Raw genomic sequence first — 6,270 nt, 5'->3', positions numbered from 1 at the left:
GATAGTTGAATATTTGTATATAATCCCTGCAGCTGTCAGACTCTATAGCAGGGGTCACCAGCCTTTATTAAAACAGAGTTAGATAAAACTGTGAACAGTTTGGTTCATCTCTAGTTACATGGTTCTATCTTGATAAGCTGTCTTATCACAGATTAATTTTTCAAAAATATTAATGATTTAAGCAAGGAAAGGGCTACATGTCAACATACAACTCTTTATTTCTATTAATGTCTTACTTCATTCCTACCTGATTGACATGTTTAGGAATTATGAGTGATTGGCTCACTGTAGTTGTGAAAGTTGCTACCAATCAAATTATGATATGTTAAAGTTAAAACAAAACACAACTGTTTTAGATATTATCTAATATACATTTTGTAATTATCCTTATAATTACAAAAGGTTTTATGTAAGATTATGTTTTGTGATTTAAATCTGACATCACAAAAGTATTTTGGAATTTGAATAATGTATTTTGTAACTGCAGTACACATAATACTGATTTTGAACAATTTTGTCCAGGTTCCTTGTCACCGGGGACTCCTTCACGACCAAGCGTTCAGTTACAGAGTCGGTGTGTCCACGGTGAGCCAGATCACCCCCCAGGAGCGACGGCCATCTGGGACTGTCTAGTGGACGACTTCATGGCTGTGCCTTCACCTGGAGACTGGCGGTCCATCACAGAGGGATTCCAGGAGCGCTGGAACTTTCCTCTGTGCTGTGCAGCTCTGGATGGGAAGCACATCCAGACAAAGGCACCCCATATATCATATAGGAGACACACACATTGATATACACTAAATATTTATTTCATTTCTTTTTTGTGGTGCCCAAATTGATGCACCTGCTTGATTTTGTTTAAACAATTATTGCACACTTTCTGTAAATCCAGTAAACTTCTTTTCACTTCTCAAATATCACTGTGTGTCTCCTGTATGATATTTAACTGACATTTTTTATTGTAACAACCAACGATTTATACAGGAAAATAATGTCTATTAACAAGGTTGCCCAAACTTTTGCATCCCACTGTATTAGTATATTTTGTCATTAGTATAATATGAAATAAATTCTACATGTGTCAAGTCGTGTGCCAACATTTGCTGTGTAGTAGAACTGAGACATTAGTCATTATAAAAATTTATTTGAAATAATATTAAAAGTCTCAAACAGAAAAACATTAAACATAAATATATAAAATATAAGAATTTACAGAGAGACAGGAATAAAAAGGACCAGCTGCTCTCCAGAGCAGGAACATGGCTGAGGAGGAAATGCTCCATTGGAGACTGGTGTGGCCTCTTCAGGGACTCCAGGATGGCCAGCTCCACCGCCGATGGACCGTCCTGGGACCCGTCCCTCATCTGCCTCGGAGCCGTCCTCCCCTGTGGGCCTGTAAAACAGCACAAAACACAAAGAAATGAGAAGGCTGCTACTAGATTTTAATTTCAACATTGAAAAAAAAAAAACAAAACAGGATATAATCAGATTGGTTGTAGATATTTAGTAAAGGTGATCACAGGCAATCCCACCGACTAAAAAGGTATCAGTGCTTGCTGTACATATCTGTGGGTGCAGCAGCAGGAGCTACAGGGACTGGGGATGCTCTGCTGCAGAATCAGTTGGTTCTATCAATACAGTATTAAATGTTAACAGGTTGGATATAATAATCGTAGAGTAGACAGTGGTCCCTCATTTATTGCAGGGGTTCTCAGAATAACTAGCCCCTGGTCACAGTTCTCACAATTGATTCTCAAAGTGCAAACCTTTGTAGATTGCAAAACGTAAAAGTATTATTATGCTGCGTTTTGTCTTCATCTGCCCGCCACTTTCGTGCGCCTTTTTCCCTCGCGGTGCAGGTGTGTATTTCCGAATGAGGCTCATAGTTATGGGTGTTTTTGTGCTGTTTTTTCTATTGGACGTGATGGTTATCAAAACCAAACGTGATAAATTTGGCAAGCGCAGGAGACACGACACGAAGGAGATTTGTCAATCAGGCTGCAGAATGCAATGCTGTACTGTGCAATAAAAAATCAGCGAAAAAGCAAAGCAGTGACGGATGAACAGCGGGACCACTGTGTGCTGTTTATTAATAAACAATAAAATATATTCCTAAATGACAACATGCATAAAAGCAGAACGGTATTTGTATGTCAGTGGGAAAATAGCGGTGGCTTGCTAGCTTTTGTGCGGTTTCCCCGGGTCAGTGAAAACTTTCAAAAGAGAAATGAATGAACTTACCAGGTTGCCCGATCTCTTCACATATCTTCCTCCAAGCTCGGTCCTTTTTATTCCTGTCTCGTACTGAAAGCAGCTGGTGTCGTACAGCTCCGAGTTGTTTGCTACCGCATTGATTAGCCTTCCCCTCCATTGGAGTATGAAAGGCTTTGGCTGGATCTGCCCCTTTGACCTAGGTAACAGCCACGTCACCAGGCTCCTGATTGGTTGTCGCGGCGCGATTTGACGCTGGAGTTCAGATTTTTCCAACTCAAGCGGTAGACGCGAAACGCGCGTATGCACAAAATGCAACACAAAAACTCACGCGCGTGGTTTTATTCGCGAGTCAAACGCGCCAGACGCGCTACACTGACGCGCGTTTCACGCTTTTGGCGTTTTCGCGAGCAAATCTGCTTCCGAATTTTCGCGGGACCCGCAATCGCGCGTCTCGCGCCTTTCCATTGACTTTACATGTAAACCTGACGCTCTATTCGCGTCCATCGCGTTCGGTGTGAACACACCGTGACTAAGTGATGTCTTGTATTTCAAAAAGTCTTTACACAAAGTAAAAGTTGTGACCTTTGAAGTGTATTGGTTACAGCAGTAAGGCAAAACTTTTACTTTGATGGCAAAAATTCAGTTTCCTGTTTGTGTTGCACTTTTTCTAATTTCACTACTGATGCAGCACCTTATATCGCTTTGGGATCAAATCGTGATAGAAGCCTACAGAAACTCACCAACCCATCAGGAATGAAATACACATTTTTGGCTGGTGACTTGAGGTTGCCATGGGGCCAGCAATTGGTCACTAGGCCCAAGGGACTTAGGTCTCAGAAGCAAGGTAGGAAGAGACAGCAGCTCAGTAACAACAGCACACGAAGAGGAGCTCAAACACAGAAAAGTAGTCTATACTGGACACAATGTTTGGATCAAACTCAGAGCAGAGTCATGAGTTATTCAGTGACAAAAGTACAGATCCTCTGCTGTGGTGGAAAGCAAATGAGGCAAGGTTTCCCTCTCTGGCTGTTCTATCAAAGTCTTATTTATGTGTACTTTCCACATCAACACCTTTCAACCATCTCCTCTCCACAGGTGGACAACGTCTCCTTGGAAAGATTTTCAGAGCAGGTGGACATGTTTGACATTGTAATACATTCTAATATACATCTGTGTTAGTAGACCATGTACCATGATTTTACTGCCTTACTTTTTTCTTTATTGTTAGACTAGAGACCTTTGTTCACCTTTACCTTTATGGGTTAGGGTGAGTTAGTATGGAATGACACTTCATAGGATTTTCATAACTGATCCAGCAGTACCTTGTCAGGCACTGTGTGTCCAACAAAGGCCTGCAATTCACTCCCATCATTGTAATCGCTCAAATCATCACTTCAGTTCACTCAGCTGCGCTCGTGTCCTGATCCATTAGGCACTACAAGCATATTATGTTAAAAAGGTCAAGTATCGCAACTCCTTTTAATCATTTTACCCGTTTTGCACGAATCGTTCTAAAATCCTCTTAACATCATGGTGCTTGCATTCACCATAATAGCTGGTGAGTGTGGGAGTGGCAGGGCATTGCACATCATGCCAAGTAAAGTAAAATACACCGTGGCCAGTTTATACACTTTGTATATTGCAACATCTTCAAATAACATTACTGCTGTTTATGTTGATATAGTTTGGTGCCACATCATATAAGCTGTTTCTTGAAAGTCTGTGGCAGTGCTTGCATAAGTAGTCTGTCACACTGATGATTGCAACTTCCAACACTAAATATTATGCTGTAGTTTGAAAGTACACATTACTATGAGGTTGAAATTACATATAGCAGTGGTTGACTTGTAGAGACAGCTCACTGGAGCACAGTGGTTTGGTAGTAACCACTAAGAAGGTGCTGCGTTTGAATCCACGAGTTGGCTTGAGTCTTTCTGTGTGGAGTTTGTTCTCCTTGTGCCTCTGTGGGTTCTCTGTTGTTGTTCTGGCTTCCTCCCACAATCAATAGACATGTATGTTAGTTTAACTGGTGATTTTATATTGCTGTAAGTGTGAATAAATGTCTGTCTCTCTGTGTTACCGGTGACAGACCGGTGACCTGATGGGATGTACGCTGTCTCTCACATCTTAACAGCTGAGTAAGATTCCAGCCCAACAGTAACTCTGAGCTTGATAAGTAAAAGGATGGATCGATGGATACATTTCACTACGAAATAGTAGAAAAAAAAGAAATAGTAAAAACAGCAATTTTAATGTGTAAAACAGAGGAGTTGCTTGACTACTCCTTTGTGCTTAAAGGCTTCATAAAATTCATGGTAATATACCAGATTGAGACACAGCATTTATAAGAGCATAAAAATTAAAAAAAAAAAAAAAAAAGATGTTAAAAGTCTTATATCCATTATGTATAGTAGGCTTAGTTTTTTCTTCTATTTACAGTAAAAATTCCAGATTGTGATTCATGGTGAGAACAAGCCCCAAGTTAATTAAAGGGCAAAACTCAAATACATTTTTATGAAAAAACAAAAACCTCTAATTAAGTTAATCATAACTTTTGCACTGTCCACTTCCTGCTGTGACAAAACAAATTTCCCACGTGTGGGACTAATAAAGGTTATCGTATCTTATCTTATCTTATCTTATCTTATCTTATCTTATCTTATCTTATCTTATCTTATCTTATCTTATCTTATCTTATCTTATCTTAAAACAACCTGAAGAGCTGGTTGGGAGCAGAAAGAGACGGCTCTTTTTAGTGAGCCAAGCCGAAAGAGCCAGTTCTCTAGAAAGAGCCGGAATTCCCATCACTAACATCATGAACATCTGGATGTTCTGAAGGTATTTTTCTTTAGCACAATCATTTAAAGTCTACCTTGAAATTATTGTTTTTCTCTAAAGAAAAATATCTTCATTGTTTAAAGATCATCCACTACTACCTTTTTATTTTTATTTGGCTGCTCTTAAAATTCCTGTTTGTTTTGTTTTTGCAACCAAATGCCTACCAGTTGATATTAGGGATAGGATATTAGAGAAGGTGCATGTTCACAAATTTAAAAAAAGTGATGATACATATGACATGCCAGTTTACTGAAAGTATTGACACCTGTCATAATAACGTGTTAGTTAACACAGACATAGGCATTGCTACTTGCAAGACTACAAGCAGATATATTAGGGATTACTTCTTTATTTCATGTCACTTAATTCTAATGATTTGCTGAAACTGTAAGTAACTCATAAAATTTGGTAATGAAAGAGTTAACCACCCACACTTACAATAAATCATTGCAGTAACAACCAAGCTCAAACTAATGACTCCGCTAATAGTAGCATATTGCATTTGCATCAAAAGAGGTAACTAGGATGACTGAGCGACCCCAACAGGGATTACCTCAATGATTTTTTAATGGATTGGCCTATTGGCAAGTCAGACATTGTGAAGTACTCCTCATGTCTCTGCAGAACTAAAATGAGGTCATTCATCATCTAGATTTAAAGAATGATCTCACTCACGTATTGCAAATCAAATTAATTTGGGTTGAGGATATTTTGCACCCACAGTCAGAGGCTCCAACTCTTTTCTGGTTACTTCATTAATCCATTTGTACACCTTGAGAAATTAGCCCTTTTTAATTGTGGCTACATTTTTATATGAGAGAGCTGCGTAACTATAATTACCCACATGCTGTTTCATTGTGTTGTTTAAACGAAATGGTTTTTACCTGGATTTTTTTTGTCAAACTAGTAAAGAGGTAAAGTGTATAGGATTATTAATTCCCTGGAATTGCAGCCTTCAGAGCACAAATGAAAGCAACAACAATTAAGTTCTCGTAGCTCATTTTCTTTTCATGTTTTTAGCAACAGTATTTTATTATTTTACAGTGTGTTTCAAACACAGTCGTTGGGGAAAATTGTTCTTCTTCCTTTTTGCAATACCTCATTTTCTGTTTCGTTTAATATATTTTCTAGTTAATTCTGCCACTGCTGTTATCCCTCTTCTAAAGGGTCTGTGTCTCCACTGAAATAAAAGTGACTTGGAGGCTTAGAGAGGCTATG

The sequence above is a fragment of the Haplochromis burtoni genome, unplaced genomic scaffold, assembly GCF_018398535.1.
Source record: "Haplochromis burtoni strain Fernald_Lab_line unplaced genomic scaffold, NCSU_Asbu1 Contig_15, whole genome shotgun sequence".
Classification (NCBI taxonomy): domain Eukaryota; kingdom Metazoa; phylum Chordata; class Actinopteri; order Cichliformes; family Cichlidae; genus Haplochromis; species Haplochromis burtoni.
Note: the sequence above shows the minus strand (reverse complement) of the source record.